Consider the following 12731-nt stretch of genomic DNA (forward strand, 5'->3'; position numbering starts at 1 on the left):
ATTGAATATTGCGGCAATATGACGTCAGTGGCAAGACTTGAGTGACTTCTGTGTTAGGATGAACAACGATGAGACATAATAACACTTATTGAAATTAATAAAAGGTAAATGAAGATTAATGGTGCGCTAGACAGATTAAATGGTAAATACACAATGAGGTGACTGGAAGTTGTTAGAAATTTAAGAAGAATGTAGAGAGATAGGATATAACAGTTTCATTTATTTTTCTTTATTAATTCTTATGTTTGTTCCTCTTTTTTTAACCTTAATAAAGCACTTTTTTAAAAAGGCAATGTCTCCCCTGGATCCGGTGGTTGTGCTGGAGTGGAGAGTTTTTCCTGGAATTGGGTGAACCCATTTTGATAGAATTAGCAACAAACGAAGAATCGAAATTTCAATTCGAAGATGGCTACCAACAGTTCTGGCGGCAAAAGCAGATACCTGCACTTTATTCTGGATTGTGGGGTTTTTAATTGCATTTCCTTCATCATCTTTAGTGGAACGTGGTTTCGGTGCGGCCACAAATCTGTCAACTGAAAAAAAGAACGAAAAACCATGGCAGAAGTTTGACCAAAGCAGTGATTGAACTGAGAGGAAAATGGCAGTTTTAAACAACGCAGAGGTTTGAGCGAAGTACCTTCATATAAGGGAATATCTGAGAGCTCTGCATCCTTTGTCTCTCTCACATGAAGCAGCTGAGGAATGGGAGGTGTTTGAATAGACTGAGAAGGGAGAAACACTGAGAGGAAAAAAGTAGATGTTTTAAACAGCAGATGTTTGAGTAAAGCAGGGATGGAGAGACACAGAGGGAAATGGTGGTTTTAAACAACGGAAATTTGAGTAAAGCAGAGGTTTGAATAGAGGAAGCAGGGGGTGGCACTGAGGGGCAGCAGCAACAATTTAAAACAAAGTTTGAGGACAGTGAGAAAAAAGTTTGGAAATACTGTGTTGCGCCATTTTTTTATGTTAGCTTGTGTGTAAGAGAATCCACAGAAACGATCTTCTGAAATAATTTCTCACTTATTTGTGGAACGACATCATTAAGATATGAGATGATATTAGGGGCAGAGAGAGCAACTGAATAGCTCAGTGCCAGATTTACGTATAAGCTAAGCAAGCTATAGCTTAGGGCCCCACTATCTTGGCCCCTCTAAAAGAAATTAAGGGAAAAACCCCCCGGATGTACATTTCCAAAATATAAGATACAAAACAAATAAAATAAAACCTGCATACAGCAACAGTGTTTTGTGTTGTGTAGGCTCCTGTGATGTAAGTCATGGGCCCCGCCTGCTAGCCTGCTCCCTAAAATATCACTGCTTTACTCATTTCTATATATAGGGTGCCTACATTCTGCTGTTTGTAGTTATTGGTAGTTTGCATCATATATTTACATCTATTATTATTTCATATTATAGCAAGTTCCTAGAGACTAGATTATGAGTCTTTGTAACTTATATTTCTAAAGGAACTTTTGCTATTGCCAAATGCCAATGTGTTTGCATTAAGTTCATTATGAATAAAAAAAATCATTTTAAGTTAGAGCTTAATAAAAGCATATCAATAATTATTAATATACTTCTTAATTTTATTTCAGTTCAACAATTGCTTTGATAAAATACATATTTTGTTATGTGCAAATAGCTTGAGATACCTGTGAGGTCCATAAATTACCGTATAGCATATATTCAATACAAAAAGCAACGACAATTTGTTGTTGACAAAGGACCGCTGGACATATAAAGGGCCCCATTTCCATCTGGCCCTGGAGTAGCTCAAGGACAGGCATTCATGAACTCTTGACCTACAACTAAAAGGCCCATGCTCCTTGTAGGTACTAATATGGTGGTCGAATCACTGGGGTGGCGCCTTGTCAGACAAGCTTAAAACCTCTGGGATGCACACCAGGGCGCCCTTTGAGGCAAGTCTTGCTATTTTCCAAAGAGAGCATGGCAGTAGCTGAGGCCGAGAGCTGAATCTGTAGCTTCGTTGTGCAGAAACCTTTATGCGCAATTGAAATCCCACTCAAAGCCTTCATGCAAGGCTTCCTTGGCGTGAAATTCACCCAGGGAGAACAGCTCCCTTCTTGGTGGCGTCCCAGATTCACACGGTGTTTGGACAGAGCACATAAACATGCGTTTCCCTCGAGTGCTGTTTGCGTCGATATTAAACTCTCAGGGTGGCAGAGATCCCCTCCTGAAAGGATGCTGAGTTCACCTCGGAGGGGTTATGCGCAATCTGGCAGACGCCATCCATCACCACCTGTTAGCCTTTGGTAACCCTCGGGAGCACAGCTGTATAAAATGTACAGTGTGGTCGGCAGCCAATGGAGTGAGCCGGCCCAACATACGGTATGTGAGCAACTTGTAACTATTAGTCTTGGAAGCTACGCCTGCTTTTCGCCCAGACTCTGAGGGCGTCAGAAGGTTTGAGCTGAGCTCCTAGCTTCATACACACCCCAGGGCTTGCTAGCCTCATCCTCTGTGCGTTCATCAGCATGGCTGCCCAAGACTTCTCAGGCTATGGCAAGCGACATAAGTTTGGCATGGGTTTATTAACATCGTTCCCTCTGATCCACTTGGAGAGCCTGTGTGGTGTAGCGGTTAGCAGGCTGGACTGCCACCTGGGAAGGTAAAAGGTAAAGGGACCCCTGACCATTAGGTCCAGTCATGGTTGATTCTGGGGTTGCGGCACTCATCTCGCTTCCTTGGCCGAGGGAGCCGGCGTACAGCTTCTGGGTCATGTGGCCAGCATGACTAAGCCACTTCTGGAGAACCAGAGCAGCGCATGGAAACGCTGACCTGCGAAACCAGGGTTCAAACCCCCACTCAGCCATGAAGCTGAAATGATGAAGAAAGAATAAGAATAATAATTTTTATTTTGTATATTGTGATCTTTTTATGTGAACCTCCCTGAGGCCTCTGGGTATAGGGCGGTATATAAATTAAAATGAACATCATCTCACTGAGTGATTTTGGGACGGTAACTGCCTCTCAGCCTAAGAAATTAAATTAGGGATTGCAGGGATTAAATTAGGAGGGGGAGAATTATTTTATTTACCTGTGAGATTTTTATTCTAAGCTAAGCCAAGTATGAATAATTCTCCAAAAATTTAATAATTACAGACAACCAGTGATATGAGGAATAAAGATTCACATGGAGTTAGTTGGAAGTCAGTTTCCTCTTTCCTTCCCCCCCCCCCTTCTATTTTGGTGTTGTATTTTTGTTCTTTCCCCCCCTTTTTGGGGAGTATATGTTTTGTATTTTTGGTTGCAGATCAGGTTATTATGTTTACATCCTTGTAATTTTGTTTTTGCGTTTTCTTCTGTTCGTATTTTTTTGGTTCGTTTGGTTCAATGCTTGTTTGTGTAATGTATAAGTATAAATAAATAAAATTATGAATGAAAGAACAAATGAATTAGGAGGGGGAGAGCCATGTACTTCACCTTGAGCTCATTGGAGGAAAAGGTGAGATACAAATGCAATGAACAAATAAACTGAGACCAGGAGTGGATGCCTCTAGAACAGTATTATACATATTCATGGTGGGGAAGGCTATCTTCTACTAAGCATGGTAAGGTAAAGGTAAAGGGACCCCTTACCATTAGGTCCAGTTATGGCCGACTCCGGGGTTGCAGCACTCATCTCGCTTTATTGGCCAAGGGAGCCAGTGTACAGCTTCCAGGTCATGTGGCCAGCATGACTAAGCTGCTTCTGGCGAACCAGAGCAGCGCATGGAAACGCCATTTACCTTCCCGCCAGAGCGGTACCTATTTATCTACTTCCACTTTGATGTGCTTTTGAACTGCTAGGTTGGCAGGAGCAGGGACCGAGCAACGGGAGCTCACCCCGTCGTGGGGATTCGAACCGCCGACCTTCTGATCAGCAAGTCCTAGGCTCTGTGGTTTAAACCACGGCGCCACCAGCATGGTAGCTATACTCTATTTCCCGTCAGAGTTACCAACTTGAATTATTTTTTGGGGGTGGGGCAAATAAGCGCCACCCCACATAATCAATCACAAGATGTGGTGCACACACACCATTTGAATGTCAACGTCCTTCAACTTTGGAGTCTCCCAGTCCCTCAAATATTTCATTTGAAGAACCCTCAGCCCCTAGAAGTAGACTCCTATGCTTCCAGAGAGGGAGGCGGTATGTCTCTGAATGCCAATCGCTGGGAATATTGGGAGAGGAGAATGTTTTCACACATAGGTCCTTCTGGTGGGTTTCCCATAAAGGGCATTTGGTTGGCTACTGGGTGAACAGATGGCCATTTACAGTGGTGCCTCGCAAGACGAAAAGAATCCGTTCCGCGATTCTCTTCGTCTAGCGGTTTTTTCGTCTTGCGAAGCAAGCCCATTGACGGCTTAGTGGATTAGCGCTATTAGCGGCTTAGTGGCTTTTAGTGGCTTTTAGCGGCTTATCAGCTTAGTGGATAAGCAGATAAGCGGCTTAGCGGCTTACAAAAAGGGGGGAAGGGGAAAAAAGTCGGAAAAACTCGCAAGACATTTCGTCTTGCGAAGCAAGCCCATAGGGAAATTCGTTTTGCGAAGCGCCTCCAAAACGGAAAACCCTTTCGTCTAGCGGGTTTTTTGTCTTGCGAGGCATTCGTCTTGCGGGGCACCACTGTATGAGATCTCCACACCTCCAGATTAGAAGTTCTCAGCTCATTTTTTCCTGAGTCACTCTAAAGCAGGGGTCAGGAAACTTTTTCAGCAGGGGGCCGGTCCACTGTCCCTCAGACCTTGTGGGGGGCCGGACTATCTTTTGGAAAAAAATAGAAATGAATGAATTCCTGTGCCCCACAAATAACCCAGAGATGCCTTTTAAATAACAGCACACATTCTACTCATGTAAAAACACGCTGATTCCCGGGCCGTCCGTGGGCCAGATTTAGAAGGTGATTGGGCTGGATCCGGCCCCCGGCCTTAGGTTGCCTACCCATGCTCTAAAGGGTCTAGAAATGTTGCTCCCCATCTCCTTTTTCTTTCCACCCCCAAAAGAAGCTAGGCTCTCCTCTCTCAGAATTTGCCCTGGAACACCTTTCAGACTTCTGGCTAGGGAAATATGCACCTGGTAGCTCTGAACAAAATCCAAGCTGGAGGAAAGGGCAGGGGCTGGATCAAGCTCACCTTGGTCTGTGGTTGAGTTTAACAAGCCCTTGAAGTTCATTCCTGAGTCTAGTTGACTCAAGAGTCCCAGTGTCCAAGAGCCAGAAAAACTTTCTAGGAACCAGACTGGAGGGAAGCAGAAGAACTTGCATAGGCCACTGAGAGGAGCCACCCTGTCTGGTTGTTGTCTGGATGAACTTTATACCCATTCCTACCTACCTACCAACCAAGCATTTTATCTCCAGAATCAATTGAATCAATTCAAAACCACTGAATCGATTTTTTAAAAAATTACCGTAAATGCAGCCTTGAATCACAGAAATGAAGAGTTAGAAGGGACCCTGAGTGACGTCTAGTCCAGGCACCCCCAAATGTGGCCCTCCAGCTGTTTGGGGACTACATTTCTCATCATCCCTGACCACTGGTCCTGTTGGATAGGGATGATGGGATTTGTAGTCCCAAAACAGCTAGAGGGCTGAGTTTGGGGGTGCCTGGTCTAGTCCAAACCCCTGCAATGCAGGAATCCCAGCTGAGGAAACCCCTGCAGGTGGAGACCCAACCTCTGCTTAAAAACCTCCAATGGTCCACCACCTTCTGAGGTCTAAAACCTCAGCGCCAAAGCAAATTCAATGTGGTGCTCTCTCACTCTCCCTTCTCGTTTAAATTTTTTTGGTCCTGTAGGCAGGATGCAAACAAGGCCAGATTTAGGTTTGATGTGGCCCTAAGCCAGGCATAGGCAAACTCGGCCCTCCAGATGTTTTGGGACTACAACTCCCATCATCTCTAGCTCATAGGACCAGTGGTCAGGGATGATGGGAATTGTAGTCCCAAAACATCTAGAGGGCCGAGTTTGACTACGCCTGCCCTAAGCTACTTGGGCCCTTTATATGTCCAGCTGTCCTTTGTCAACAACAAATTGTCGCTGTTTTTTGTGTTTAATATATGCTGTATGGTAATTTATGGACCTAACAGGTATCTAAAACCATTTGCACATGCAGAATGTAGGCACCCTATATATAGAAAGGAGCAAACCAGTGATATTTAAGGGAGCAGGCTAGCAGGCCTACATAGGAGCCTACACAACACAAAACACTGTTGCTGTATGTAGGGTTTTTTTGTTTTGTTTTTTATATTATATTTTGGAAATGTACATCCAGGTTTTTTTTCCTTAAAATTTTTTTGGGACCCCCAAGAGAGTGGGGCCCTAAGCTATAGCTTGTTTAAAGGTAAAGGTAAAGGGACCCCTGACCATTAGGTTCAGTCGCGGACGACTAAGGGGTTGCAGCACTCATCTCACTTTATTGGCCGAGGGATCCGGTGTACAGCTGTCATGTGGACAGCATGACTAAGCCGCTTCTGGCAAACCAGAGCAGCACATGGAAATGCCGTTTACCTTCCCGCCAGAGAGGTACCTATTTATCTACTTGAACTTTCGAACTGTTAGGTTGGCAGGAGCAGGGACCGAGCAACGGGAGCTCACCCCGTTGCGGGGATTCGAACCGCCAACCTTCTGATTGGCAAGTCCTAGGCTCTGTGGTTTAACCCACAGCGCCACCCGCGAGCTTATATGTAAATCCGGCACTGGATGTAAAGCATGTCGCTGGCAGGCTCAGAGAATAGCCACCCCATTGTTTAGACCTCCTTATTAATTTGTTGCTCCTGCCCTCAAGACTCTTGTTCTTCTCACCACCTCTGCCTATGCACTGCAGGCCACTTTACACCACCTCAGATGACCACCGGCTTTGCCCATGAGTCAAGAATTGGGGTGGCTTCCAACCCACCTTAAACTGCTGCTGGCTCCTGACCTCTGAGAGCCCTTTCCTCGCAAGGTTCCCGTTGCTAAATTGTTAGCCGTTGAGTCACCTCAGTGAGCTCACCTCTCCATGTGGACTTGGTGCGACATCATCACAATGGCATTCCCGTGCCTTCAAAGGTGGAAAAAATGTCAGAGAGGCCAAGGACTCACAGGAACTCAGCCTTGAATGTATTCCATGGAAGTAGTGCCAAAAAACAGAGAAGGAAATTCTTCATGGTGGCTCATGGGTTTCCTGAAGGAGAAGCTTGATTCTGAACCAGGTGAAATTTCGGTCTGATTCAATAAGCGAATTCTCATGGAGCTTGAAGTTTCATTGAGTAGTTGTGATGGTCCATAGCAGTCAATAGCCCTACAACAGCTATGTTCTACCTCCACTGTTGGGACGTGGGTGGCGCTGTGGGTTAAACCACAGAGCCTAGGGCTTGCCGATCGGAAGGTTGGCGGTTCGAATCCCTGCGAAGGGGTGAGCTCCCGTTCCTCAGTTCCTGCTCCTGCCTACCTAGCAGTTCGAAAACACGTCAAAGTGCAGGTAGATAAATAAGTACCGCTCCAGAGGGAAGGTAAACGGCGTTTCCGTGCGCTGCTCTGGTTCTCCAGAAGCAGCTTAGTCATGCAGGCCACATGACCCGGAAGTTGTACACCAGCTCCCTCGGCCAATAAAGTGAGATGAGCACCGCAACCCCTTAGTCGTCCGTGACTGGACCTAATGGTCAGGGATCCCTTTACCTTTACCTTTACCTCCACTGTTGGAGACACTATGCTTCTGAATACCAATTGCTGGAAATCATAAGTGGGGAGAGCACTGTAAATAAATAAATAAATAAAATTTTTAATTTATACCCTGCCCTTCCCAGTTCAAAAACCGGGCTCAGGGTGGCTAACAACAAATTTAAAAGACTTAATTATAAAAGCAGCATAAAATACAGTATAAAAACATGAATAACAATAAAACTCAAAAATCAAAAAGATAATCCCCAGGGCTAGCTGGCTGAATTAGTCCTACTTGGGCCAGCGAGGAGGCCAGGGGAGAATTAGCTGTGGGATCTCAGAGTGGGTGATCTTCGTAAAAGGGGAGGGGGAGGGAAGAGAAGGGAAATAAAAGATCAGGCTGAATTCAAATTAAAGGCCGGGGGAATAGCTCTGTCTTACAGGCCCAATGGAAGGAGGTTAAATCCTGAAGGGTCCTAGTCTCCTGGGACAGAGCATTCCACCAGGTCGGAGCCATCACTGAAAAGGCCCTGGCCCTGGTGGAGGATAGTCTGACTTTCTTAGGGCCCAGGACCTCTAAACTATGGTTATTCATGGACCTTAAGGTCCTCTGTGGGGCAGACCAGGAGAGGCGGTCCCATAAATACAAGGGCTCTAAGCTGTTGTGCTCATGTCCTGCATGTGTGTTTCCCATTGGGGCATCTGGTTGGCCAATTATGAGAACAAGATGCTTGACACCACTGGCTTTGGTTTGATCCAGCAGCTGGTTTCGTCTTATCAACCCATTTTTGCTTAAGAGCATCTAGTTGGGAAGATCCTGGTCTCACTAAGATTGCAAATGTGTGTCTTCCACTCGCTCCAGATAGTAGGACCTAAACCAACGGATTCTAATTGCAAGAAAGGAGATTCCCATTAAACATTAGGAAGAACTTTCTAATGCTAAGTTGGTCAAGAGTGGAATGGACTTTCTTAGAAGGTCATGGAGGGGAGGGGAGAGACTCCATCAGGCAAGGCCTCCTTCCACCTGCCTTGCCCCACCCTCCAGCCCTAGAAGTCCTCATAAGGGAGCTGGTCTTGTGAGGAGCTGTGAGGGGAGAGACATCGTCAGGCAAGGTCTTCTTCCACCTGCCTTGTTCCATCCTCTAGTCTCTGCTTCTCAGTTTGTATTGTATTATTTTATGTACTGCGGCTTGCCATTGTTTTGTTGATTATAGTTTAGAAATTATTTGCAGTACAGTGGACGCTCGGGTTGCAAACGTGATTTGTGCGGGATGCACGTTCGCAATCCACAGCATCCGCAATCCGCAGCGGTGCGTCTACTCACGCGCAGGTTGCAATTCGGTGCTTCTGCGCACACGCAAAGCATGATTTAGCATTTCTGTGCATGCACGACTGCCGAAACCCGGAAGTAACCCGTTCTAGTACTTCTGGTTTTCAGCGGTCCGCAATCCAAAAAAATACAAGCTGAAGCATCTGTAACACGAGGTATGACTGTAGATTGTTATAAGATGTATATTTTTTGTTTCTTCAGCTTGTAAACCACCTTGAGTATTGTAAGATAGAAAGACGGTATACAAATTAAAAATGATGATGATGATGATGATGATGATGATGATGATGGAGGTTTTGAAGCAGAAGCTGGGTGTTCATCTGCCAGGGATTGTTGAGCTGTGATTCTTACATTGCAGGGGGTGGAACTAGATGAACTTTCCAGCTCTACTATTCTATGATTCTACGTTTCTGATAGTTGCGTGGCTACTGTACAAAGGCAAGAGGCATAGCTGTTGCACACAGCAAGCACCTGCATGCTCTAAAATCTCACAAGGCGCAAGAGTCTCTGGAATGAGCTGGCCTTGCCACATCTTTACAAGCTTGGAAGGGAGGTATGCCAACTCGTTGGGACGTCTCTGTCGCTTCCGTGCCGTTCTGAATCAGTCTTTGCCCTGATCTCAGACTCCTTAAATCAGCCTTTCTCAACCTGTGGGTCCCCAGATGTGGTTGAACTATAACTCCCATCACCCCTAGCTAGCAAGGCCAGAGCTCGGGGATGATGGGAGCTGTAGTCCAACAACATCTGGGGACCCACAGGTTGAGAGCCGCTGCCTTAAATGGAGACAGCTATTTCTAGCCTCATCTTTCCTGCCACCTACCCTGAGCGTAGTGGCTGCTGCTACTCCTCACTTGTTGCTGAGCCTGTAAATCTCTGCCTCAATAAAGATCTCTTCCTTATTCTTGTGGTTTGGGTGGGAGCCAAGACACTGGCTGTCAGCGACTTCCCCCAAATTTCAGAAGGGAGACATTCCCAACCTTACCTGGAGATTCCGGGGATTGAACCTGTAACCTTCTTCATTCAAGGCAGATGTTCTGCCCCTGAGCTAAGGACCTTTCCCTAGCAACCTGTTGAGCTTCCAGGTTGATAGCCCTGATCAATTGTGGCAGTTCTTAGTCTCTCAGCCTGGCCTTTTGAGAAGCCATCCCAGTGCTGAGCAACAGAGGCTTCCTGCTCTGCTGAAAGTCTCTCTCTCTCTTTCTCTCTCTGTCATACACATTAAAAGAAATGATAATCATAACTTTTGGCTTGCCCTGCATGGAAAAAAAAAAAAAACCCCTTCACGATCCTACAGCTGTTCTCACTCTGGCATTTATAATTTTATTACTCAAATATGAGCTTTTGTTCGCCGTCCAAGCGTAATGAAAACATAATATTTCAATATAAAAATCCCCATTTACCTTTCAAGCCGCTTTCCTGTCCAACAACGTTCCCTAGCAATTTGTGTCCAAGCTGGGTCTCTCTCCCATTATTCATGCCTTCCCTGGGCTCGTTCACATTAATAGGTGCTAATTCTCCCTCTGTGACATCATCAGGGGTTCCCACGGCAACCAGCTGTGATGTCACAAACACAAGACAATGGCCCCTGGCGAAGAAGGGCAAGCCTGCGGGGAGAATGAGTCATGATGCAGCAGCTGGAACGGCCCATCAGCAAAAATATCTCTGGGCCCAAAAGCGTACCCACAAGTTGACGTCATGTGATCGTTTCTCAGCAGGCAAAGCCTGGGGCTGGATGGATGGATGGGGTGTAGACTTAATGCTGTTGCATTGGGGATTTGCTGGTGAATAATACGATGTTTGGTGATGATCATTTCATCAGGCTACATCCTCATGGCTGTGGTCTCAGCACGCCTCTCAATACCCATTACGGGGAACTGCAGGTGGGTAGAATGTTTCTCAGCTCTGGTTCTGCTTGTGGACCTCCCACAAGCTTCCGGCCGGCCACTATGAGGATAGCATGGTGGATTAGATGGGCCTGTAGTGGTGGCTCTTGGTGCACTAACTCCAGCCTCAGTCCACTCCTTGTGAAAGTCCCCAACACGTTTGAATGGTCTTTTCCTGACAATCCTCTCCAGGCTGCGGTCATCCCTGCTGCTTGTGCACCTTTTTCTTCCACGCTTTCCCCTTCCACATAACTTTCCATTAATGTGCTTCGTTACTGCTTGCCTTCTATCACTGTGCCATTGAGAGCGTGCTCACTTATGGCTTATGTGTGTGGTACGGAGGTTGTACTACCCAGGACAGGATGGGGTTGTGCAGAGTTGTGAAGGCAGCAGAGAGCATTGTTGGCTGCCCACTCTCCACCTTAGAGCAGATTTATGCCACAAGGTGCCAGAGGAAGGCACTGGACATAGTAAAAGATCCATCGCATCCTGGTCACTGTCTCTTCGAGCTCCTGCCGTCGGGACGGAGATACAGGATGATGAAGACAAGAACGAACCGTCTCAAGAACAGCTTCTTCTCCAGAGCGATCTCAGCCCTGAATGGGAAACCTGGACTTTGAAAGTCATCTAATCTTCCTTGCTGTATTATACGGTATTGTTTTAATTAGTGTTTTTATAGTTGTTCTGATTTTGTGTGGAGTGCCCTACCTGGGTGGATGGAGCAGCCAAGTAAATTTCGTTGTCCCTGAGAGGGGGCAATGACAATAAAGATATTATTATTATTATTATTACAGCACTTTGGAAATATCCAACTTCTTCTGCAATTACCTTTTGAAGCTTTCCCTCCTTATCGAGGGTCTCAATGATGGCTTTCTGCACAACTGTCAGGTCAGCAGCCTTCCCCATGATTGTGCTTCCTACTGAACCAGACTGAGAGACCATTTAAAGGCTCAGGAACCCATTGCAGGGGTTATGGATTGAACAGCTACTGCACCTTTTCACAATATTCTAATTTTCTGAGATTGTTAATTTGGGTTTTTCAACAACTGTACGCCATAAGCATCACAATTATAACAAATAAAGGCTTGACATATCTTGCTTTGCATGTCATGAGTCTATCTCATATATAGTTTTACCTTCTAAGTTGAATTACTGAAATAAATGAACTTTTCCATGATATTCTAATTTTTCGAGTTTCACCTGTATTCTCCTTCATCAACACAGATTGAAATTAGTGATGGCCACCGATTTGACTACACACCAAGTAATGCTTTCCAAACACCAGTTGCTGGAAACCACAAGAGGGGAGAAGGTTCTTCTGCTCAGGACCTGCCTGTGGGTTGCCTGGATTAGATGGGTCATTGGCCTGATCCTGTGGGCTCTTCTTCCATTCTTAAGCAGCAGCGGTAGGAATGTAAAATTGAAATTGAAATACTTCATTGTCACTTGTACAACTTGTATACAGTGAGATTACACGAGCACCCACCACTCAGCTCTCTTAGTCTTAATTCCCCTTGTTTACTGACACCCACCCACCAAACCCCAAAGTCCGTTGCCCTGTTATTATATTTTCATTCAGCAGCCTAACAGCCCATGGATAGAAGCTGTTCTTTACCCTGTTGGTGCGACTAATCCTGCTTCTATATCTTCTGCCCGAGGGCAGGAGATCAAGAAAGTGCCAGCTAGGGTGTGAATCACCCCTGAGAATTTTCCTCACTCTCCTGAGGCAACGTTCTTCTGCTATTTCATTCACGGGACAGCCCATAATATCTTGTGCTGTATTCACCACCCTCTGTAGGCACTTCCTATCAGTTGATGTCAAACCAGTGTACCACACCGTGAGGCAGTGTGAAAAGACACTTTCTATTGTGGACCAGTAGAAGGAG

At 45.7% G+C, this 12731-nt stretch overlaps 1 long non-coding RNA gene across 1 annotated transcript; it reads right to left on the minus strand.

Moving 5' to 3' along the window:
* Positions 1–203: 203 nt before the first annotated feature.
* LOC307199317 lies at positions 204–11118 on the minus strand. The gene is made up of 2 exons (XR_013831862.1): positions 10363–11118; positions 204–533 (listed from the first exon to the last, which is right to left on the minus strand). It is a non-coding gene; the product is annotated as an uncharacterized lncRNA (long non-coding RNA).
* Between the last annotated feature and the right edge of the window lie 1613 nt (positions 11119–12731).

The sequence above is a fragment of the Podarcis cretensis genome (genome assembly GCF_951804945.1).
Source record: "Podarcis cretensis genome assembly, chromosome: 12".
Classification (NCBI taxonomy): domain Eukaryota; kingdom Metazoa; phylum Chordata; class Lepidosauria; order Squamata; family Lacertidae; genus Podarcis; species Podarcis cretensis.